Source organism: Myotis brandtii, unplaced genomic scaffold (genome assembly GCF_000412655.1).
Source record: "Myotis brandtii unplaced genomic scaffold, ASM41265v1 scaffold904, whole genome shotgun sequence".
Lineage (NCBI taxonomy): Eukaryota > Metazoa > Chordata > Mammalia > Chiroptera > Vespertilionidae > Myotis > Myotis brandtii.
This window is the reverse complement of record NW_005371715.1, coordinates 77,756-103,947: the sequence shown is the minus strand read 5'-3', so window position 1 is coordinate 103,947 and position 26,192 is coordinate 77,756. Positions and strand designations below refer to the sequence as shown.

The following is a 26,192-nucleotide window of genomic DNA, read 5'->3' as shown; positions in this document are numbered from 1 at the left end:
CCCATGGGGGTTTGGCCAGCCTGGGTGAGGGGCTGATGGCTGTTTGCAGGCTGGCCACAGCCCCTTCAGGGTAGGGGTTCCCGCTGGGGTGCCTGGCCAGCCTGGGTGAGGGGCTGAGGATCGTTTTCAGACTGATCAAGCCCCCCGGCAACTGAAGCTACCAGCCTTTCCTTTTTTTGTTTTTTTTTATTCGCTATAGCTCTGTGTCCATGGTGACTGGAAGCAGGTATCTGGGGTTTATTTACCTTCTATAATTGAAACTTTGTTGCCTTGAGAGGAGGCAGCAGCCGGTTGGGAAGCTTGGCTTCCTCCATCATTGGGGAAACCATTCCTGCTGCTTGCTCCAGCTCCGTGGCTGCCGGCCGCCATCTTGGTTGGGTTAATTTGCATATAATCACTCTGATTGGCTGGTGGGTGTGACTTAAGACGTAGCAAAGGTACGATCAATTTGCATGTTTGTCTTTTATTAGTGTAGATACCTAGACTCTCAAAGCACTTGATAACCAATAACCCTAATGTGGTAGTGAACATGCTATTAGAATGTTAAATCCAGTAAAGTTAAATAACCAAAAGAAATAAATGGCATCAAAAAGGCCAGAAAACCATAAGGTACTTAAGGCTGTGCACTTCTTATTTTGCTTTGTTTATTGTGCTTTCAATATCACACTCTGATCAAGAAGTAATGAACACATCCTGGGCTTTTTCTTAATGTGTTTTGTGCTTGCTTTATCATTCACATATTGATTAGTTTTCTAATGAGATCATGCCAAAGTTGTTACTTCTAAATAAAAGCTTTGCCACAGGTTACAAGTAATGAACACTATAAACTACAAGTACTAAGTACAAGTACTAAAATGCTTTCAATTTCTCCTTCTCTGCTTTTAATAAACAATATTTTTCCTTTTGTCCATATGCAAAGAATTCTTGTGAAATTAATAGCCTTCATGCTCTAATTTACTTCATTCTTTTACTATAAACCTTAACTTCTAACAACAAAAGCTATCTCAATCTGAAGAAATTGCCATAAATGTGAAAATAATCTCAAAACCTTGAGGAATTAATTAGAAAATGAATCCTGCATTTATCTGAAGCCAGTAGACGATATTAAAGCATAGAGAAATTAATTATGAATATGAATATTTAAAGATAACATATAAGTTTCTATTAAAATTCTACTCAATTAAATAGTCCATTATATGTTTTCCTTTTAAATTAACTAATTAACTTGATTTGCTGCTTTTAAAAAGGGATTGGTGGAGCCAAGCTGGTGTGACTCAGTGGTTGAACTTTGACCTATGGACCAGGAGGTCATGGTTCGATTCCCCGTCAGGGCACATGCCTGGGTTGTGGGCTCCATGCCCAGTGTGGGACATGCAGGAGGCAGACGATCAATGATTCTTTCTCATCATTGATGTTTCTATCTCTCTCTCTCCCCCTCTCCCTTCCTCTCTGAAATCAATACAAGTATATTGAAAAAAACAAAAAGGAATTGGTAGAAATAATCTTAGTAATGAATAACCCAAGATTTGGTTGCTGGGAGAATCCAACATGCATGCACACACATGTCTCAGATGTCAGAAGTTGGATGGGGGCTGATGCCATTATGGCTACCAAATTTATCTTGCCTTGTCAGATAATTGTCTTGAACTTCTAGTACTGGTCTTATTTCTTGTCTTGAAGCTGAGAGTGCTAATCATCATGAGGAGGAAATAGCCACATTTGAATTGAGATTCAGATAAGGTAAGATAGTGCCTGTTGAGTGTTCAAAGAATCTGCAAAAGCTTGGGCTCCAGGTGTTGGTGAGTAAAATGAAAGCAGCCCAAAATATCTTCCAGGGTTAAATAGTAGTCACCCCTGCCTTATCTCTGGGGGATACTTTTCTAGACTCCAGTGGATGCCTAAAACTGTGATTATATGGAACCCTATGTATGCTATGTGTTTTTTTCTTATGCCTACATATCTTTTCACTTAGAGAAACACTTTATGACCTGGCCGGTGGGGCTCAGTTGGTTGAGCATCGTCCTGTGCACCAAAAGGTCACTAGTTCGATTCCTCAGTCCCCTGTTGGGTTCCCTATGGGAGGCAATTGATAAATGTTTTTCTTTCACATCAATATTTCTCCTTCTCTCTATAACATCAATAAAAACATATACAATTTTTTAAAATTAGAAGCACTTTATGTCTTCTCTTTTGCACATTTGAATTGTCCGCACCACTACTCTTTCACTTTAGGGCCATTATTAAATAAAATAAGGGTTACTTGAACAGAAGCACTTTGATAACACCACAGGCAAAATGACTAATGGGTGGGTAGTGTATACAGAGTGGATATGCTGGAAAAGGGGATGATTCACTTCCCTGGCAGGACTGAGCGGGATGGTGTGAAATTGCATCATGCTACTCAGAAGGATGCACAATTTAAAACTTATAATAAATTGTTTATCTTTGGAATATTTCATTTAATATTTTTGAACTGAGGTTGATTGAGTATAAACGAAACCATAGCAAGGGAAACCAGGGATAACTGGGAACTGCTGTACATACAAGAGGCGGAGATCATCTACCCTTAGACATTTTTTCTGCCTTTGCCGTGCAAATCCAGTCAGTTATGATAGATTATAATCAGGAGAACTTCCTGTTCCATAGCTGCTTCTCTAAGAATTTAAGCCTGAATGAATCCCTCACTAAAAATGTCACTTGGTCAAGAGAAAGAGAAGAGCCACTGACAGAAAAAATATTTCCAAAACACATATCTAATAAAGAACTCGTACCTAAAATATACAATGAACTCTTATGACTAAAAAATAAGTAATGACCCAATTAAAAGATGGGCAAAATAGTTCCATAGACATCTCAACTAAGGAGATATACAGATGGAAAATAAACATATCAAAAGATGCTCAACATCATCCATTGTTTGGAAAATGAAAATAAAACAATATATCACTACACACTTATTATAATAACGAAAATGCAAAACATTGACAAAACTAAGTACTGACAGAATGTGAAGAAATAGAAACACTCATTCATTGCTGGTGGGAATGCACAATGGTACAGCCACTTTGGAAGACATTTTGGCAGTTTCTTAGAAAATTAAATATACTCTTTACATACAATCAAATGTTCACACTTGGAATTTACCCCAAAGATTTGAAAATGTATGTCCAAAAAACAACAAACCAAACCAAACCAAAATAAAACACACCTGGAAATAAATATTTATAGCCAGTTTATTTATAACTAGAGGCCCAGTGCACAAAATTTGTGCACTCAGCGGGGGTTCCTCAGCCCGGCCTGCACCCTCTTGCAGTTTGGGAGCCCTCGGGGGATGTCCAACTGACGGCTTAGGCCTGCTCCCTATGGGCCTAAGCCTTTAGTCAGACATCCTTAGTGCTGCCGTGGAGGCAGGAGATGACTCTGCACTCGCCAGCTGTGAGCTTGGCTTCTGTCTGAGTGGTGCTCCCCCTGTGGGAGCGCACTGACCACCAGGGGGCAGCTCCTGCGTTGAGCATCTGCCCCCTGGTGGTCAGTGTGCATCATAGTGACCTGTCATTCTGTCGTTTGGTCTATTATTTGCACATTAGCCTTTTATTATATAGGATTACTAAACTTCGGAGGCAACCAAGATGCCCTTCGGTAAGTGAATGAATAAACTGTGATACATCTAAACAATGAAATATTTTAAGTGATAAAATAAATGACCTAGTAAGCAATGAAAAGACATGGGAGAACCTTAAGTGTATACTGCTAAGTGAAGGAGGCCAATCTTAAAAGGCTATGTACTCTGTTCTTCTAACTATATGATATTCTGGAAAAGGCAAAATTATGGAGTTAGTGAAAAGAGTACTTGTTAGGGATTGAGGGTGTGAGGAGAAAAAAATAGAAGGAAAATCAATATTTTTAGAAAAGTTAAACTATTCTTATGATAATTTTATGGTGAATACATGCTATTATACATTCCTCAAACTCATAAGAATAGTAACCCATAGTAAAATATGGACTTTAGTTAATAATAATATTTCAATGTTGGCTCAGCAATTGCAACAAATACAAAAGTTACCATACTAATGCAAGATCACATTATTATATACTGCTACAATAGTATTCCATTTTATTGTATATAGTATTACTACATAATACTATAATAAAATACTATATTAGTACACAGTACTATATGACTAACAATATCATAACCAATTATGTCTAAAGAAATTAGGAGTGAATCAGTATAAAAAATTACATAATTTTTTGAAAGCAAATTTTGTATACTTTCTTATCAAGATTCAAACATATTCTCTACAGATATAATGAGTAATAAGTGTGACTTGTGGTTCATAAAATATTTTTATGGTTTGTACACTAACTTGCAGATTCAAATAATATATATTTCATATAAATAAAGTCTCATTTCTTAGATTCACAGTCTTAGATGTAAATTAACTTAGTGAGCAGCGCTTTCCAGAAAAAACATATTTAAAAACATGAGAAACCCTCCATTAACATTAAATAATTGTATGGGCACAATAAAAATATAGCATTGGGAGACCTTTTAGATCCTCCTAAAGATCCCTTTACTCTCCCCCATTGTTCAGTCAATAAATTCAAATATCAAAAATAAAAGAGCTTCTTTTAATATTTAATTAATTTCCTCATCTTTTTATTTTTAAACATAATCAAAACAACATTGTACCCTATAGCCCTAAATATTTTATAATTTTTCTCAACTAGTATTCTAAATTATAAACTATCAACCAATTAAAATAGATTGCATATTTGACCTTTCCAATGCATTTTCTCCTGCTTTCCCATTGCTATGCCCTGCTATTTTACAGACAGGTTACATTAAACTGCACTTTCAATTCAATAAAATGCCTGGTAGGGGATCTAGGCTAATTTAAGAGTTTTTTTGGTCAGTAGCCTACTAAGGATATTTAGTATCCACATCAACTAAATGACATAGGTTAGAAATGATATTTCCAAAGTCACATTTGTCAGAAGTTTTGCAGAAAATATGTTATGATCTGAATGCCTGATAATTTAAAAATTATTTCCCCAAATAAAAGGTAAATGTTTTAATAGTGTCTGCATATACAGAGCAACTTTTATTCCTACATAAGGAGACATTATTGGAGTATAGAGGTGGGGAAGCAGTTGTAATTAATAAGGTATCCTTGTAAAAATTAATTTGTTTCAAATTAAGGTACAGTTAGTTTTATGGATCAGGTTCATTCTTACTAATTCTCAATAGTCTAATTTAGGACTATAAACTCAGAATAAATCTGGAGCTTACTATTCACATAATTTAAAGTGCAATTTTAATGTAAGTTTTATTGTTATCAACATAAAGACAACACAGTATGTACTCTCTTAGTGTCTTCCTACTCAAACTAACAATAAAATCATAGTTCAGCAACCTATGGCATTTTTGCAAAAGACCAAAAAAACCCCACACAAAACATCTTGTCATTTTGCAAGTTTCCTGATTAGCACACATCATCCCTCCTCTTGCATAGGTTACACAGCTCTTCTGAACATTACTTAGGCTAGAAGCTAATTATCAATAAGCAAACATTTTTCTTCTAGCAGTTATCTCATAGAAGACTTTTTTTTTTGGAAGCAGCTAGCAATAATCATAGTATAAACTCCATGCCAATACCCTCTCGGGCTTTTTCTGTGGTCTTTCATGTATTCTAAAATATATAAACTGGTTCTATAGAGGTTTTAACCAACTAACAGGAAAGGCATTATGCATAGCAATTTCAGGTATGAAATATCTTTAGTTTGGAGAAATTTAAGGATTTCTGCTTGCTGCTTAGAATTTGGTCATAGAGAGTTAGAGCCTTCTACATAACCTAAATATTCAAGATAATTCTAATGAAGAGTCTTATAGGGTCCTATATAATAAAAGCCAAATATGCAAATTGACCAAATGGCAGAACGACCGGTTGCTATGATGCACACTGACCACCAGGGGCCAGATGCTCAATTCAGGAGCTTCCCCCAGCCCGCAGGCCCCAGGCCAGCCAAAACAGGCACCAGCAGGGACCCCCAATCACCCCACCAGTAGCCCCACAGAGGGAGGTAACCAGCGTCAGTGGTGGGGGAGGGGCTGGCGAGTGGGTGGCACCAGGCCAGCCAAGGTGGGTGCCAGAAGGGGCCCCATGATCATCCCACCAGTCGCCCCACAGATTGATCCTGATTGCCAGCCAGGCCTAGGGACCCTACCCATGCATGAATTTCGTGCACTGGGTCTCTAGTGTGTATGTGTGTGTGTGTGTATATATATACTTTTGTACCCCCATTCTGTATTTATGTCACAGTTTCTCAACTTAAGCATTATCTAAATTAGGGTCCAGATAATGCTTTGTTTGGTAGTTGTTCTATGAATGGTAGGATGCTTAGCAGCAACTTTTTCCTCTACCATTAGATGCTATTAGCAACCACCTTGATAAATTGTAACACCAAAACTGTCTCCAGACATTACAAAATGTCCCCTGCAGGGAAAAATGCAACCAGTGGAGAACCACTATTTAATGAGACACCATGAAATTTATTAGGCTTGTTTTATATACATGATGAAATCTAGATTTACGTTTAATAAGTATATATTTTCACCTTTAGTTGTTGTGACAACTATGTATTATATTTCCATTTTGGAGTTAAAAGCCTTGGGTTAAATGATTCTTTGCATCTTAACACCCGGATGATCTATATTAAGAGGAAATACACATACACACCACTGCATAGACATCTAAGCTATAGAGAAGTTAGAGTGTTTTTCATATTTTCAGAGAAATGGAATTGTTGTTGATGTGACTAAAATCTTAGTACATTGGATAGTGAAAAGTTCAAGGTGAGAATTAAAATACTGAAATACATTTAAATAAAACATTAGACTCGTTCTATAGAAAATTACTAGAAGACACTAAAATGTTTAATGATGATTTAGTTAGCAGCCCTATTTAAAAAAAAAAGTCTGTTCAATATTCTAGCAGAATGTAACAAGGCTTTTAAAATGAGCCTATCTTGCTACTTCAGATGTTTTATCATAGCTAGACTGAGTTTTTACCTTGGGACTTTGATATTTTTTTTTTGTGGGCTCAGTTTTCTAACATGTTATTCGCTCTATTCCTATTGGTCATCAATACTGGGGCCCCTACCAGGTCATCTTAGCTGACTTGTATTTACTGCTACTGATCCTATGACTTATTCCAAGCGTTACGCTCAGAAAATCTGGTTCATCTCTTACCTATACATTGAGATCCCTCCTTCAGTACTTGAAATGTTTTTTGTCAACATGATTTTTATTTTGCTTCGCTTTGCCAAGGATCCTGACCATGCCGAAGCAGACTGTGCCTTGCTTGGAAGATCAGCCTCCTCTGAAGCTGGGCAACTCTAATGATACAACTTGGAACTGATTCCCAGGTTTCTCTGCTACCCCCCCTCCCTAACACACACACACACACACACACCCCAATGGGATGAGACCCTTTTTATTTGCTGCCAAGGTTGGCTGACTTTCACTCTTGGCTTTCAGTTCCTACTTAATCACACTCAGCTTTTTGTTATCCATTTCTTAGGGTCCTATATAATAAAGTTTGGTGGTATAATGTAACTCCATTACCCCTGACATTACTATTTCTTTCATGCTTTTCAACACTGGATCTGTTAGTGGATTCCCCCCTCATTGGTATAACATTGCAATTCACCACCAATGAAATTTAGATAATTCGACCACAGCTAGGGTTATCTATTTTCCAGTGACGGGGTCCTCTTTGCCAGCTAGGCAATGGGTGATTAAAAAAACATTCTATCACATATTTTCTCAGAAAACTCTTGACACAAACTGTCAGAGTTTGGGTCCTTTATTTCATTATCTGACATGATTGCTAGCTTGGGTGGTATAAAATTTGAAAATCATTTCTTCTAAGATTTTAAAATCATTCTTCTCCAATATTATACATAGACTAGAGGCCCGATGCACGAAATTTGTGCAGGAGTAGGCCTTGCTTCCCCTAGTTGCCTGCACTGGCTTCCCTTTGGCACCCGGGACCTGGGCTTCTCTCACAGCCCCATCTTTGTCCAGAAGGTCCTCCAGAAGGATGTCCAGTCTAATTAGCATATTATGGTTTTATTATTATAGATTTTTTTATTGATCCTTAGTATGCTAATTTCAAAACTTTTTAGAGGCATTTTTGTTTTCTTCTACCTTGAAAAATTTGTGACCACTTTGTGTATTTTCTTTTTATTGCTAATTTTCTCAAAATTTAAAATAATTCTATGTTTTAATTATTTTTTCCAGGTCCTTGTTGAGCCCTTTTCAATCTACAAATGCATGCATTTCAGTTGTTAATTTTCTCCCCTCCCTCTGTTATCTCATTCTGAAAGTACTAAGAATCAAATGTAGGATCATCCAAATTTTTTATTAATTTTATCTTTTAAACTTTCTCTCTTTCAATTTCTTCTACTATTTTTTAGTTTCCAAAAGCTCTTTTAACATCCTTTGAATTTACTTTTCATAGCATGCTGTTATGTGGTTGTTTTAAATGGATGAATGTGTTGCTTCATCTCTCGAGGGGTATTTATTATTTACTTGAAGCTTTCTTTCGGCTCCTGCACTGCCTCAATTCCTCTGAGTTCCTCTTTATGTTTCTTTGTTTGATTCCTTTATGTTAGAAGAGTTCACCAGATGTCTAGTGATCCCTCTCTGTCTGACCCTGAGGCACTAAATTTCAGATTGAAAGTTTGTTGAGCAACTGCAGAATTTTAAGGGTCAGGTATAGATGAAGGTGACTCAGGAGGGACATGGCATTTCATTAGTGTCTCCAACAGTTAATCTGCTTCCCCATGGAAGGAAGATTGGTGCTGTCTGTAGCCTGGAAATGATGAGCCTGAGTGCCTGTGATCTGGCAGCAAAGTATGAGCAGGGGCTTGGCCCCCACCACTCAATGTGTAGACACTCATTATCCCCCAGTTCTAGCATGGTACTCTCAGCTTTAGTAGTGCTAACTAGTCACGATTCCAAATTATTTCAGGTTAATCTAGTAAGAGAGTAAGTTATCAGTATTCTGCTTAGGTGTGCATGTGTATGTATGTTGTGTGAGACGGAGTTGGAAGGAATAGCTGAGTGCTTGCAAAAGGGACTATATCCAGGTGTTTCTAAGTGACATTGAAGAGCTTTTTCTTTGCAGCTCCATCTTCTAACCTGCCTTCACAGGTAGCAAGTGCTTTCAAGTCTTCATTTGTTTAATGGTTCTTCAATGGCAGTTTGACTAGTTCTTAGTATAGTCAACTACTTTCTCTTCTCTGAGAAAGTAGAAGCTTTCATCATTCAATAAGCATCCTTGTTCTTGTGACATCCTGTCTTTGTCTCTTTGCTTTATGGAATTGTGTCATCTAAAAAATATCAGTATTCTGCTTAGGTGTGCATGTGTATGTATGTTGTGTGAGACGGAGTTGGAAGGAATAGCTGAGTGCTTGCAAAAGGGACTATATCCAGGTGTTTCTAAGTGACATTGAAGAGCTTTTTCTTTGCAGCTCCATCTTCTAACCTGCCCTCACAGGTAGCAAGTGCTTTCAAGTCTTCATCTGTTTAATAGTTCTTCAATGGCAGTTTGACTAGTTCTTAGTTTCTTCCCCTATAGTCAACTACTTTCTCTTCTCTGAGAAAGTAGAAGCTTTCATCATTCAATAAGCATCCTTGTTCTTGTGACATCCTGTCTTTGTCTCTTTGCTTTATGGAATTGTGTCATCTAAAAAATTCTTCATATAGCCCTGGCCGAGTGGCTTAGTTGGTTGGAGTGTTGTCTCATATACCAAAAGCATGTGGGTTCAATTCCTGGTTAGAGCACATCCCTAGGTTGCGGGTTCAATCTCTGGTTAGGGCATGTACAGGAAGCCACCAATCGATGTTTCTCTCACTCATTGATGTCTTTCTCTCTGTCTCTCTCTCTCTCTCTCTCTTCCTCTCTCTTTAAAATCAATTTAAAACACACACACACACATATCCTTGATCAGGATTAAAATAAAAGTAAAACTTCTTTATATAGTTATTTCAGTGGTGTATATAGTGTTTACAGTGGTAAAGACATGCATTCAATCTATAATGTAAAGTCAAATATCTATAAATCGCCTCAAAAGATGACTGCAGTCGTCAATCTCATCCAGCATTTCAATCACTTCAATTCAATCACAGGAATGTATTTTCAATCAACCCACTAATCTCCATTATCTATGCTATTGTATAGTTTAAAGACACTATATATAATATTTGTCCTGAATTACGTTTCAAATCCTGCCCTAAACATTCTACAACTGCAACAAATGTATTCTTTTTCTAAAAAATAAGCATGACTGTCATCCTCTTCCTTACTAACTTTTCAAATGTCTCAGATTCCTAAGCATAATCTCTCAAGTTCTTAGTGCTGCACATAAAGCACTTGATCCTCTGACTTTCAACCACCCCCTGCACTTGTATTCCATCCAAAAGTCACTTCTCTGCCTTTCCCAACCATCAGTACATGAACATAGGGACATATGCAATATGCTCACCGGCTCCCTCATTATTAAGCTATTTGAATTTTTCTAAATGGTCACACATTTCTTTCACCCTGAACTACCTACCGCCAATTTCTCTAATAAAACTCATGTCTTTCTTCATATGATAGATATCATGGTTTAACTATAACCCATACCAGGATGTTTTTCCTGATTCTGTAATATAGAATGTCTTCATAGTACTTCCTAGTTAGCTCCAAGTGACATTTACCACATAGCATTTATTTCTCTGTTTTGCCCTCTTCCTCTAAACTACTTGCTGTGTTCCGAGCCCAAGACTCTAAGGTCTTTAATGGTGCTTGTATATTTTCCTGTTTTCAGTTTTAATTCCTGCCACACTACTTGGCACATAGCTGATTCTCAGCAAGTACTTGATAAACAAATATACAAAGACTACTACTATAAATGCCAAAAAACAACAACAAAAAACCACAACTAGGGAAATGTGAATAATCTTTGTTATAATTAGGTGTGTTTTTTTGGTGGAAGAATTTGTTATTGACTTTGTTCTTTTAATGAAGAAGCTACAAGTAAAAAATTCTGGCCCAACCAGCCAATGAATCATTTATAATCATATTGATTTTCTCATTAGATTTTTTTTTAAGAAAAAGTTTGTCTTCTGGAAGAAACTAAAGGAAATATTTTCACTTTTCTTTAAAGGTTTTGCAAATAAAAACAATAAAAGTAAAGGTACATGTTTTATGTTTATAGTGATCTAAAGCATTGCAAAAATATGGCAAAAATGGTGAAATACGGCCTTTAACTCTCAACATCAAGAGTATGAAAGTATAATAATTTTTATAGTATTTAAATGGTGATCACAATTAAATGTGAATTATAAATTCACAGTTGGATCATAAGACATGAAGAAGAAAAATATGAGTGCAACTAATTATTAACTAGCAATCTTCTGATAAACTACTAGAAAAAGATAATACTTTTCTCATAATAATGATTATTTTTTTACAATTCAATGATTTCAGTAAACTCTTATGATTATTCTTGATGACAAACAAGTGTACTGGAAAGGAATATATTTAGAAGCATTTTCTAATAATGCTTTGTAGTAATGCAACCAAGACAGATTGCAGTAAACACTTCAGCAAAGATTTTAAATAACAGGAAAATCATACTACTTCACTATCATTAAGGCAACATGTAGATAAAGAAAACAAGAACATCATCACATTTTATTCTCAACTGTTTCTCACCACCATGTCAGGCTTAACTAACAAAAATGGGTTATCATTTCAAAGATACAATTGCTGGTATCATTTTGAAAGGCAACGGGAAAAAAGGGTACATTATCCAGAAACATTTTTTCGTTATTATTTATTTAATTTTGTCTTTTTGTAAATAGGAGAATAAAAATGGAAGGAAAAATAATACTTCTACATCATTTGAAAGCATCTTCTAAGTTATATTTTTATATTTTCTTTGCCAATTTATAACTAATATTTTATATGCATTTTTACATGCAAGAAACATCAGTTTTACTTATTCTCTTTAAGTTCTTTATCTCTTCTTTCCTGTAAATAATATGTTAATTATTCAATATGTTGTACAGATAAAACTAATATAATATCGTATGTCAACTATCCTATATACACACAGTATATTTTATTCTGAGACCAAAAAGAAGTATACAATTTTTACAAGTCCTGTAGAAAACTTCAAAAGTTACTCTGCAAGAAAAAGACATATTGTTCAAAGGCTTTTAAGTTGGTACATGTTATTAAAATAATAATAAAATAACCCATTAGGTTTTCATTCATTAGGACCTAAAATGAACTGTTTGTGCACACTCCATTATTCCTACAGAAAGGATAGCAAGCACTGTATGCCATAAAGATTTTCTATTTCTTGCTAACTGAGAAAAGCAAATATAAATTTTTGAGAAACTTTATGACAGAATAATCAACTGTATGAAGCAATATTTTCAAGAGTTATGTAAAATTATAGCTATATATCAAGCAGTTATTTAGACATGAATGTAACCAAAGAGGAAACTAAGAAAATCTGAAACTTTGAATTGGCAATGAATTAATCATTAGCAGTACCTGCAAACATTATTTGTCTTATTTTTGTTAATTGCTTTAAATCTGTATAAATGTAAACTAATAACTATAGTTAATTACTTCAAACACTAAATTGAATGTCAATCTTAAGACCCATTTTAAGGGAAACTCTCTTATATTCTACCATGTTGCATTGAATTATTTTTAGACTATTGTTTAAATAAAAGTGAACATAAAACATTAAAAACTCTCTATACTCATAGTTTTAATAGAACTATATGACCAGAGCAAAAATTTAATATAGTATTCACAGAACTAAGAAACAAATACATTTTAAATTAACAATAATTTTATATGAGCAATGACATTTTCTGTAAAATTATACCCACTATTTACAATGTGACTGTGATATTTATTCACCATCATGCACACTCTCTGGAGCTCAGCCTGTGTGTACTCCCTTGTGCCTTACAATGATTCAATTCTCCCACACTTTTGTGTATTCAGATTACGGTGAAATTTTCACTTGGCTCCAATTCCAAATATGCATATAACCCATCCAAATTATTTTCCATTAACCACTCATAATGAAAGTAACACTACTGGGCTACAATGTAAATAGAAATAGAAATGTGTATGTATGTTATACTATTCTGTCAGCACTTAATTACATATTCACAATCCAAATAATTAAGACATAATTTGGCTTCTTTGAAATATTGATAAACATCTCTATATATAAAAGCCTAAGCGACCATTCGACTGTTCGGCTGGTAGCTATGATGCTCACTGACCACTAGGGGGCAGACACTCAATGCACAGGCATGGAAACATGGAACAGATTGATGAATCTTAGAGGGGTGGGGGGAGGGCGGGAAGAGATTAACCGAATATCTTATATGTATACTAGAGGCCCAGTGCACGAATTTGTGCACTGGTGGGGCCCCTCAGCCTGGCCTGCAAGGATCGGGCCTTAGCTATGATGCTCACTGACCACTAGGGGGCAGACACTCAATGCACAGGCATGGAAACATGGAACAGATTGATGAATCTTAGAGGGGTGGGGGGAGGGCGGGAAGAGATTAACCGAATATCTTATATGTATACTAGAGGCCCAGTGCACGGATTTGTGCACTGGTGGGGCCCCTCGGCCTGGCCTGCAAGGATCGGGCCTAAACCAGCTCTTCGACATCCCCTGTAGGGTCCCGGATTGTGAGAGGGCACAGGCCAGGCTGAGGAACCCCACTGGTGCACGAATCTGTGCACTGAGCCTCTAATTAAAATATAAAATTAAACAAAATTACAATTGTTACTGTAGAGTATCTTTAGACATGAAGTACATGTCCATGGGTCCTACTGTAAAAAACACTATCAAAGATGTACTATCAGGGTTAGAGCTTAACAAATGTTAAGAAATATCAAAATTTGATGAGTTAATTTTTAGGATTTACATTTTTAGCACTAAGATGAGATCACTTGCCTTTAAAAAATCAACAAAAGATGAAAGATATAGAATTCATACCTAAAATGTCTAAGCACAGGGATTTTCAAATATTTCGGGAATCAAACCTATTTTTAATCTGTGTGTACCCTTGAACAAAGAATTTATTTGGTATAGTGAGCTATTAAATGTAGACTGTTAGAATAAGGAGCTACAAAAGATTTCTCTGTGAGTATATAAATATATTACTAAAGGGTTTTTTTCTCTATCTCTGTTACAATCTTTTTATCACTCTCTTTCTCTTTCTCCCTCCCCTTCCATACATCTGAAAGATCTTTATTAATTGTGATCTAAATGTCTAAAACATGTAGAAATTGCAGATCTGTAATTATGCTAAAGCTAAAAATTTGTTCCATGGACATCTTCAGAACCTGTGTGTGGAAGTTGCTCAGCTAATAAATTAGTCTGACTGATCTTTCTACTTTTGCCATGCTACTTATCTCTGTGTTACCCTAAAAAGAATTCCACCTCACTGTACTAGTTATTAAAGTAAATGGTATGTAAATAGCCCAACAAAGAAATGCCTGTTTACTATAAAATAACATTTGAACATTGGAAATTGCATTTACCAGTGTAAAACAGTTAATTATAATTTTAACTATATTTTACTCCTTTCTTGGGGTAAACTGTATGAATATTTATAAATTAAACTCCAAGAAGATGCTTGATATGGTCTCCTAAAATTTCCAGAAGTAAGTATGACCTGGGGAATGCCTCGATGTGAAGAATCGTAAATCATCTGTGGGCACTTAAGGAGAGCACTGGGCCACTTTAGGAGCTGAAAATAGTGTTCAAATGTTTTTTGACAATTTTGCCTAAATGTGGTTTTAATAGAGGGTTATAAATTAGCTGTTGCAGATGTAACTAGATACTGTCCTAAACCTGATAAAAAATACATTAACATTGATATTTTTCATTTTATTTATGGTCTCAAGTTCAATGGCTTGAGTTTCAGGAGTCCATATTCCAGTGAATGACTGCTCACAGTTATCATCCAATCACCAGAATAAATTTCCCATTCCTGATCAGTTTTATTATATAAGTTGCAATTCTTTTTATTCCTTGCAATGGGGCGATTCAAATAAACAATCCCCAATACTATGGTATTTTGGAAACATATTATAGAATAAATCATTAAAATATAGGATTGCATTATTTTGTCCTATGAGAGAAAGAGAGAGAGAGAGAGAGAGAGAGAGAGAGAGAGAGAGAGAAACATTGATGTGAGAGACATATTGATTGGTTTTTTTCCTGCATGTGCCCCAACCAGGGACTGGAATTGAACCTGCAACCCGGGTATGTGCCCTTGAATGGTAATTGAACACACAACTCTTCACTTTTACTCTTACCAAAATTTAAATGGTGAACCATTTTTACTATTCATCTCATCTCACCTGCTGCAGACCAACACTAACTATCTGGGAGTCATGGACCATTATCAACGCAGAAGTATTCGTGTCACAAATATTTTTAATAAAGTTCAATTATCTAATTTTTCTTTTCTTTCTCCCTTTGGCTCCAAGAAATAGTGACTCTCACATTACATATGTTGATTATATGTGCTCCTCTTTGGCTTTCTTAAACTTGATAGACATTTCAAGGCCATGTACAGATAATAAAGATACTTTAACCCATATTGTTATTTCTACTTCATCCTACAGAAAGTGATTTGGTTATATGTCTGTATTTATCTTTTCTGTTGAATATTCTTCAATATTTACAGATATACAAAAAGTCACATATTTGTGATAAATGCTAATTTTAATTTTGAAATGACATAATAATCCTATAAAAATTTGTCACATGGCTAGTATCTTCTGCTACAATCTGTATTATTTACAGGAACTATATTAAGGGAATATAGATGAAGCTATGACTTCTAAACTTTGATATTCCAAAGTCAAGGATATTGTTTTGTACAGAGTGGTTTTCCAAAAAATGCTTGCTGAATTAAATTAAATGATAATTAGGTTTACAATGAAATTCATGTTCATCCCCATTCTACCAAATTTTAAAGCTAATGAATATTTACCTAAAAAGCATAGAAATTACCAATTTTCAGTACAATTTTATGAGAGTAGATATGTAATATGCTTTATTATTCATGTACTTAGCAGACCAAATGAGAGTGGTCTTATTTAATTTAATTTAAATGTGATAATAAATTAAATAGACTTTAATTGTGTCCCCAAGTGAAATGAAAAGTTATATATTTAAAACTTAATTTGGTGTCTTTCTTCTTAATTTTATATTTATCCTTTGAATAAAATGGAAACAGATAAAAAACAAAGCAAAACAAAACAAAAAAACTTAACTTGGTGAAAATGAAATCACATTTTGATTCCCAGTCAGGGCATATGTCCAGGTTGTGGGCTCAGTCCTCAGTGGGGGGCATGCAGGAGGCAGCTAATCAATGATTCTCTCTCATCATTGATGTTTCTATCTCCCTCTCCCTGCCCCTTACTCTCTGAAATCAATAAAATATATTTAAAAACTTAAAAAAATGATCTAAGCTTATCTGCTTTACTTTTTTATTGAATTTACTGGGATGACATCGGTTAATAAAACTATATATGTTTTAGGTATACAATTCTACAATATCATCTATATATTGTATTGTGTTTTGACCACTCCATGTCAAGTCTCCTTCCATCATCATTTTTCCCCTTTATCTTCTACCTCCTCCCACCTCCTTCCCTGTTGCAGTCACCACACTGTTGTCTTTGTCCAAGAGTCTTTATTTTTCTTTGCCTAAATCCTTCACCTTTCTAACCCAGCCCTCAAGTCCCTTCCCTCTGACAGCTGTCACTCTGTTCTCTGTATCTATGAGTCTGTCTCTACCTTGCTAGTTTGTTTTGTTCATTAGACTCCAGACAAAGTGAAATCATATGGTACTTGCCTTTCTCTGCCTGGCTTATTTCACTTAGCATAATACTCTCCATGCTGTCACAAAAGGTAAGATTTCCTTCTTATTTTCAGTCAAGTAGTATTTCATTGTGTAAATGTACCACAGCTTTTTTATCCACTTATCTACTGATGGGCATGTAGGATGCTTCCAAGTCTTGGCTATTGTAAATAATGCTGCAATGAACCTAGGGGTGCATCTATTTTTTTTTCCAAATTAGTGTTTATGGTTTCTTTGGATGTATTCCCAGAAGTGGAATTGCTGGATCATAAGGCAGTTCCATTTTCAATTTTTTGAGGTAACTCCATACTGCTTTTCACAGTGGCTATGTCAATCTGCATTACCACCAACAATCTCTCCAACTTGACTCTTGATTTATTGATGATAGCCATTCTGGCAGGTGTGAGGTGGTATCTCATTGTGTATTTAATTTGCATCTCTCTGATGATTAGTGATGATGAGCATCCTTTCATATATTTATTGGCCATCTATAGGTCCCCTTTGGAGAAGTGTTTCTTCAGGTCTTTTGTCCATTTCTTAATTGGATATATATATATTTTTTGGTGTTGAGTTTTTATAAGTTTCTTATAAATTTTGGATATCAATCCCTTATCAGATGTATTGGCAAATTATGGTCTCCCATGCGGTGGGTTGTCTTTTCATTTTGTTAATGGTTTCCTTTGTTGTGTAAAAGGTTTTTAGTGTGATGTAGTCCCATTTCTTTATTTTTTTATTTTTCTTTTGTTACCCTTGCCAGGGGCAATGTATCAGAAAAAACTATTACTATGAGAAATGTCCAAGATTTTACTGCCTATGTTTTTTTTCCCTAGGTTTTTTATGTTTTCAGTCTAACATTTAAATCTTTAATCCATTTTGAGTTTATTCTTGTGTATGGAGTAAAAGGTGATCTAGTTTCATTTTTTTTGCATGTATCTGCCTAATTTTCCCAATGCCATTTATTGAATAGACTATCTTTACTCCAGTGTATGTCTTATCTTTTAAAAAGTAAATGACTTGATCATATTTGACAGGTCATTTGTTGAAAGACAAACTATAATACAAATGTTTACCATTGATAATATATTTTCACTTATTTACTTAATGACAAAGAAAAGCTTTTATTATAACAGTGCTATACAGAGAAGAGTATGCAATGCATTATGTTTAAAGTCAATTTCAAAGGTTATGCAAAATTTGGAAATATGCAAATTTTAATGTGATTCTACTTTAATCATAAATTCTACATAATAATAAAATGTTTACTTAGTAAAATTATATTTTAGAGTGACTTAATTTATCAATAGTATTTTCAAAATATGTAATCAAATGTTAAAAAATTAGGGGTTCACCTAATATGTAGGATAATTATAAAATGTATAATTTAACAAGCATTGCAAGGAAACTGAAAATTCCAATGATTGATTTTAAAGCATAAACATTAAAAATATTTAATGATTAGTTATGAAAATTGTGATGACTCAGAGGGTCATCAAAAGGAGTCCTTATTATTATGAAATTAAATTGAAAATAAATAAGGACATATAATTGTACATAGCAAAATAGGTTTATATAGGTTAATATAGGTTTATATAGGTTAATATAGCAAAAGGTTTATTAGTTTGATGAATAAAAATATACATTTAAGTTAAAATGATATCATCATTATTAAACATAACACTTTACATATGACAAGCAAAATAGGTTCATATTTTAAATTGAGTCTCTTCATCTTCTGAAGCAATGTACTGAAATAGCAAATATGATGTGCATATAGTAGACCTAGTAAGGAAAGTGAGACCTTCTTATTATGCTAATCCTTGCAATAGTTTATAAGACAAAATAATGGAATTTATTTTTCTTATAAATAAATTCTTATAATTGTTTTATTTTTAATTCTTGGTGAAAGGTTTATTTTTCGGAGGCTAGGGGAAAAAGGAAGTTGTTAATTTAAAGTATACATGGTCAATCTGTATTTTTGGAATATAATATCTAAACAAACAAAAGTCATCTAACTATGGTTATTCAAAGTTATAAAGCCATTAATTTGCAGCAAATTTGATTTATGATTGCTGCAAATGATTTCTGTAGAATCAATACCCTTACACTGTAACCTACCTAAGTTACCTACAATCTCTTAGCCTTCATTCCTGATTTTTCTATCCAAGGATAAAAAGAAATAGAATCTACCTTTTCTCAAATATGATATAAGGGAATTCAGTACAGCTTATTCATCTCAGATGTTTCATTTAACAATATGTGACAGTTGCTGAGATGCTATAATTAAAAATTCATTAGATTTTACTGACTTTCTTGAATTTTTTACAAATGAAAGATATCAACGTGAGGAATCAAACATTAAGTTTACCAGTCTTTTAACATAATACATTTAATACCATCAACTAATTATTGCTTGGTTCATGACAGAAAGTGTAATGAATTTAGGTGAATGAGAAGGGCAAGAATGAAATACTTCAGGAATATGGAGGCAATGAACAAGGAGAGTTGAAACTGTAGGAAATAATCAGAGTGAAGGGACGTTTGAAACTGTAGGGTGGAAAGGTGTTTTGCAAAGTAACAGGTGGAGACCACCAAGGAAAAATTTGCCTGAACAGGATTTTACATATTAAAAACAATTATCTTTGTGTCTCAGTGCACTGCTTTATAAATTGTTTTCTATATTCTTTATGATCTATATGGTGCCAGAGGAAAAAGGTTGTCTAAATTTTTTTATTTATTTCTATGGTCTTCTGTCTGTCTTCTGCTGTGTGATTCTAATTTGGGTTTTAGTGTAATTTCAACATAGTTTTTATGGGTTAATAAAACTTGCACACATTAAAATGCTATTAAACTGTTACACATGGTTAATAATACTGATAGACTTCTGAAAGCAGCTATTATTAAACTGAACAAAGTCATTAGTGTGTTTAATCTTTGCACCAGAATATAAAGTACAGATGCTTAACTGCATCTAGAGAATAGTCATGATATTTTACTGTATGTTTCTTCTATTTTTACCACACTTATACATTTCCATTGTATTTTGTATTTTAAATAGGAAGTACTCAAATCTAAATAAAAGCGCAATGAATTGGATTCTAGTATTGACTTTCACACTGATCATGACTCTTTAGGCAGTTGACAGAGTACAGACCTTAGGCCTTTGCTTCTTCCTCTGTGTGAAAACTATATGACTAGATGTAATCTCTATAATCTAGTTGAGTCCCAAAATTCTATGAGTTAATAAGAAACACCCATTTGAGTTTAAGGCTAGAAATGTAATCAGAAGATACTTTATCTTCTGAGCAAAATAATATTTGCATTAATTTTATTTAACAAATATAGTCTGTGAATGGCAAAGACTTTGAAAAATCTCTTCAATTATCATTTTCTTCTTTATTGTAAAGATTCATATTGTTCATTTGATATTTCTTTTTTTAAAATATATTTTTACTGATTTCAAAGAGGAAGGGAGAGGGAGAGAGAAATAGAAACATCAATAATTAGAGAGAATCATTGATCAGCTGCCTCCTGCATGCCCCACACTGGGGATTGAGCCCACAACCCAGAGATGTGCCCTGACCAGGAATCAAACCATGACCTCCTGGTTCATAGGTCAATGCTCAACCACTGAGCAACACCAGCTAGGATGATATTTCTTCATTGGGCAATATGAATTAACTCACACAAACATTTTTAATGCCTAACATATAAATTACTGAAAATAAGATTAGGTGTTTGAAATGTTCTTCTACCTCTCCAGTAACAATCTACATTATGGTTATATCATTAAAATGTCCATACTACCCAAAGTAATCTATAGATTCAATGTAATTCCTATCACAATATCTATGGCACATTTTTCAGAACTAGAACAAATACTCCAAAAAAATTTATATGGGCCCACAAAAGACCCCAACTATTCTCAGCATTCTTAAGAAAGAAGAACAAAGTTGGAAGAAGTACCATGCCACCTGATATCAAACTATATTACAGGACCACAGCAATCAAAACATCATGGTACTAGCCTAAAAACAGACATATAGAACAACAAAGCAGAATAGAGATCCCAGAAATAAACCCACATCTATATGGTCAATTAATACTTGATAAAAAGGAAAGAACATACAATGGGATAAAGACAGTCTATTTAATGAATGGCGCAGGAGAAATTAGACAAATATATGCAAGCACCCCCCCCAACAAATAAACAAACAAAAAATTAGACCACCTCCTTATACCATAAACAAAAATAAGCTCAAAATGAATTAAATATTAAATGTAAGACTTAAAACCATTAAACTCTTCAAAAAAACATAGGCAGTAAAATCTCTGATAGTTCTCTTAGCAATATTTTGTCTGATATATCTCCTTGGGCAAGGGAAACAAAAGAAAAAATAAATAAATTGGATTACATCAAACTTAAAAGGTTTTGTATAGTCAAGGAAACCACCAACAAAACAAAAAGACAACCTACGCAACAGGAGAACATATGATACATCTGATGAGAGGTTAATACCCAAAATTTATAAAAAATTAATCTACTCAGCACCAAAAATACAATCTTTATAAATAGAAAAAGGACCTAAGACACTGCTCCAAAGAGGATATATAAATGACCAATAGACATATGGAAAGATATTCAATGTCACTGATCATCAGAGAAATGCAAATTAAAACCACAAGATGATATCACCTCACACCTGTCAGAATGGCTATCATCTATAAGTCCAGAAACAACAAGAGTTAGCAAATACATGGAGAAAAGGGAACCCCGTGCACTGTTGTGGAAATACAGAGTGGTGCAGTTAAATTTTTAGGTATCTCAAAAAAAAAAAGAAAAGAAAAAAAAACTTCTGGAAGATATCAAGGGAGAGATTGACAACAATATGTCATAGTATGGGACTTTAATACCCCATTGACATCACTGGATAAGTCCTATAGACAAAAAAACAGCAAATAAACAGCTATCCTAAATGACTCACTAGATCAGATGGACTTAATTGACATCTTCAGAAAATTTCACCCCAAAGCTACAGAATATACATTCTTTTCAAGTGCACATGGTACATTTTCAAAGATAGACCACATATTGGGTCATAGGCAAAGTCTCTCCAAAATCAAGAAGATTGAAATCATATCAAGCATCTTTTCAGACCAAAATGGCATAATATTAGAAATACATTACAATAAAAACAGTAAAAAAAATTCAAATACTTGGAGGCTGAATAGCATGCTATTAAACAATGATTGGGTTACCAAAGAAATCAAAGAGGAACTTAAACACATCCTGGAAATGAATGACAATGAAACACAATAACCCAAAACCTATGGGACACAGTGAAAGCAGTCCTGAGAGGGAAGTTCATAGCATTACAGGCCAACCTCAAAAAAAGCCCCCAAAAACAAAACAAAACAAAAAAAAACCTGGTAATAAACCACTTAAAAAAAAAAAAAAAAAAAAGAAAAAGAAAAAAGAAAAACTGGTAATAAATTATCTAGCTCTACAACATAAAGAATTATAAAGAGAGCAACAAGAAAAGCCCAGAATGAGCAGAAGGAAGGAGATAATAAAGATCAGAGCAGAAATAAATGACATAGAGACAAAAAACAAACAAACAAAAAAAAACCCCAAAATCAAACAAAAGATCAATGAAACCAAGAGCTGGTTCTTTGAAAGGATAAACAAGATTGATGAACCTTTAGCCAGGCTCACCAAGAAGTAAAGAGGGAGGACCCAAATAAACAAAATCAGAAATAAAAGAGGCAAAATAACAACAGACCCCACAGAAATACAAAAGATTATAAAAAAAATACTATGAACAACTCTACTCCAACAGACTAAACAACCTAGAGGAAATGGACATATTCCTAAAAAAAATGACCTTCCAAAACTCAATCAAGCAGAATCAAAAAATCTGAGCAGGCTGATACATATGGAGAAAATTGAAGCAGTCATCAAAAAGCTTCCAGAAAACAAAAGCCCAAGGCCAGAAAACTTCACAGGAGAGTTTTACCAAACATTCAAAGAAGAACTAAAACCTATTTTTCTCAGACTATTCAAAATATTCAAGAGGAAGGCATACTCTCAAGTTCTTTTTATGAAGCCAGCATTACCCTAATACCAAAACCAGATAAAGACACCACAAAGAAAGACAATTACAGGCCAATATCCCTGAACATAGATGCTAAAATCCTCAACAAAATTCTAGCAAATTGGATCCAGCATTACATTAGAAAGATCATACACCATTACTAAGTGGGATTATTCCAGGGATGCAAGGATGGTACAATATCCCCAAATCAATAACTCTGATAAATCACATAAAAAATTGAGAGACAAAAGTAAGATAATCATATCAATTGATGCAGAAAAGGTCCCAGCTCATTCTATGAAGCCAGCATCACCCTAATACCAAAACCAGATAGAGACAACACAATGAAAGAGAATTACAGGCCAATATCCCTCATGAACATAGATGCCAAAATACTCAACAAAATTCTAGCAAATCGGATCCAGAAATATATCAGAAAGATCATACACCATGACCAAGTAGGATTCATCCCAGGGATGCAAGGATGGTACCATATCCGCAAATCAATAAACGTGATACATCACATAAACAAATTGAGAGACAAAAATCACATAATCATATCAATTGATGCAGAAAAGGTATTTGACAAAATCCAATATCATTTCCTAATAAAAACTCTCAGCAAAGTGGGAATAGAGGGATCATACCTCAACATAATAACAGCCTTATATGACAAACTACAGCCAACATCATACTAAATGGGCAAAAACTAAAACCATTTCCCCTAAGAACAGGAACAAGATAGGGATGTCGACTTTCACCACTCCTGTTCAACATAGAACTGGAAGTGCTAGCCATTGTGATCAGACAAGAAGAAGAAATAAAAGGCATTCAAATTGGAAAAGAAGAAGTCAAAAAGTCATTCTTTGCAGATGACATGATATTGTACATAGGAAACCCTAAAGACTCCATCAAAAAACTACTAGAACTAATAAATGAATTTGGCAATGTAGCAGGATACAAAATTAATACCCAGAAATCTATGGCTTTTTTATACACCAATAATGAACTCACAAAAAGAGAATCTAAAAAACAATCCCATTTAGCATTGCAACAACAAAAAATTAAGACACCTAGGAATAAACTTAACCAAGGAGGAAAAGGACCTGTACTCAGAAAATTACAGGACACTGAAAAAAGATATACAGACATAAAGGGAAAAATATACCGTGTTCATGGATTGGAAGAATCAACATCATTAAAATTTCTATATTACCCACAGCAATCTATAGACTCAATGCAATCCCCATTAAAATACCAACAGCATACTTCAAAGACCTAGAACAAACTCTCCAAAAATTCATCTGGAATAAAAACAGACCCTAAATACCTACAGCAATCTTGAGAAAGAAGAACAAAGTTAGAACAATCACAATACCAGATATCAAGCTATACTATAAAGCAACTGTTCTCAAAACAGCTCCTTGTGCTGGCACAAGGACAAACATGTAGACCATGGAACAGAACAGAGAACCCAGAGATTGACCCAAGCCATTATGTTCAATTAATATTTGACAAAGGAGGCAAGAGCTTACAATGGAGTCAAGACAGTCTTTTCAATAAATCGTGTTGGGAAAATTGGACAAGTACATGCAAAAAAATGAAACTAGACCACCAACTTACACCATACACAAAAATAAATTCAATGTGGATAAAGGACTTAAACGTAAGGCGGGAAACCATAAAAATCCTAGATGAGGTCATAGGCAGCAAAATATCAGACATATGTCATAGCACTATCTTTACCGATACAGCTCCTTGTGCAATGGAAACTAAGGAGAAAATAAACAAATGGGACTACATCAAAATAAAAAGCTTCTGCATAGCAAAAGAAATAATCAAAAAACAACAAGAAAGCCCACTTGCATGGGAGAACATATTTGCCAAAGTTATCTCCCATAAGGGTTTAAACTCCAAAATTTAAAGGGAACTCATACAACATAACAAAATGAAGATAAACAATGCCATAAAAAAATGGGCAATGGACCTAAATAGACACTTTTCGAAAGAGGATATACAGAAGGCCAAGAGACATGAAAACATGCTCAAAGTCACTAATCATCTGAGAGATGCAAATCAAAACAATAATGAGGTACCATCTCCCACCTGTTGGAATGGCTATCATCAACAAATCAACAAATGACAAGTGGTGGAGAGGATGTGGAGAAAAAGGAACCCTCTTGCTCTGCTGGTGGGAATGCAGACTGGTGCAGCCACTGTGGAAAACAGTATGGTGTTTCCTCAAAAAATTAAAAATGGAACTGCCATTTGACCCAGTAATCCCACTTCTAGGAATATATCCCAAGAAAACAGAAACACCAATCAGAAAGATATATGCACCCCTATATTCATAGCAACACAATTTACAATAGCAAAGATTTGAAAACAACCTAAGTACCCATCTGCAGATGAGTGGATTAGAAAACTGTGGTACATTTACACAATGGAATACTATGCTGCTGTAAAAAAGAAGGACCTTTTACCATTTGTAACAGCATGGATGGACCTGGAGAGCATTATGTAAGCGAAATAAGCCAGTCAGAGAAAGATAAATATCATATGACCTCAGCCATTTGTGGAATATAATGAACATTATAAACCGATGAACAAAAATAGAACGAGAGTCATAGAAGCATCGAACAGACTGACCAACCTATGAGGGAAGGCAGTGGGTGCGGGGGTAAAAGATCAACCAAAGGACTTGTATGCATGCATATGAGCATAACCAATGGACTCAGACAGGGGGAGGGCATGTGCTGGGGTGGGGGGGCAGCTGGAAAGTGGTCAATGGGGGGAAAAGGAGACTTAAGTAATACTTTAAACAATAAAGAATTTAAATTTTAAAATTTTTTAATGCAAAATATCGATTAAAACAATAGTTTTGATATAATTTTGTCAATAAAGAAAACGATTATTTTATTATGGTTTAAATAAATATATCACAGATTAATCCTTGACCCCCACAAGAATCTGATGATTTTACCTGCAAATCTTTCCTGTCAGTACATGAGTTTTCTTTTGTAAATAAACTGTCTGTGGACTATGTTAAAATGACACCAATTCTGATGGCTCCTCACAGTCACTGTGAAAATTACCTAGAAACTGAACCTCCCAAG

General features: G+C 34.5%; 1 protein-coding gene across 1 annotated transcript in view; it reads right to left on the bottom strand.

Annotated features, from left to right (window-relative positions):
• EYS (eyes shut homolog (Drosophila)) overlaps positions 1-26,192 on the bottom strand; it is an 815,396-nt gene that overhangs the window by 778,088 nt on the left and 11,116 nt on the right.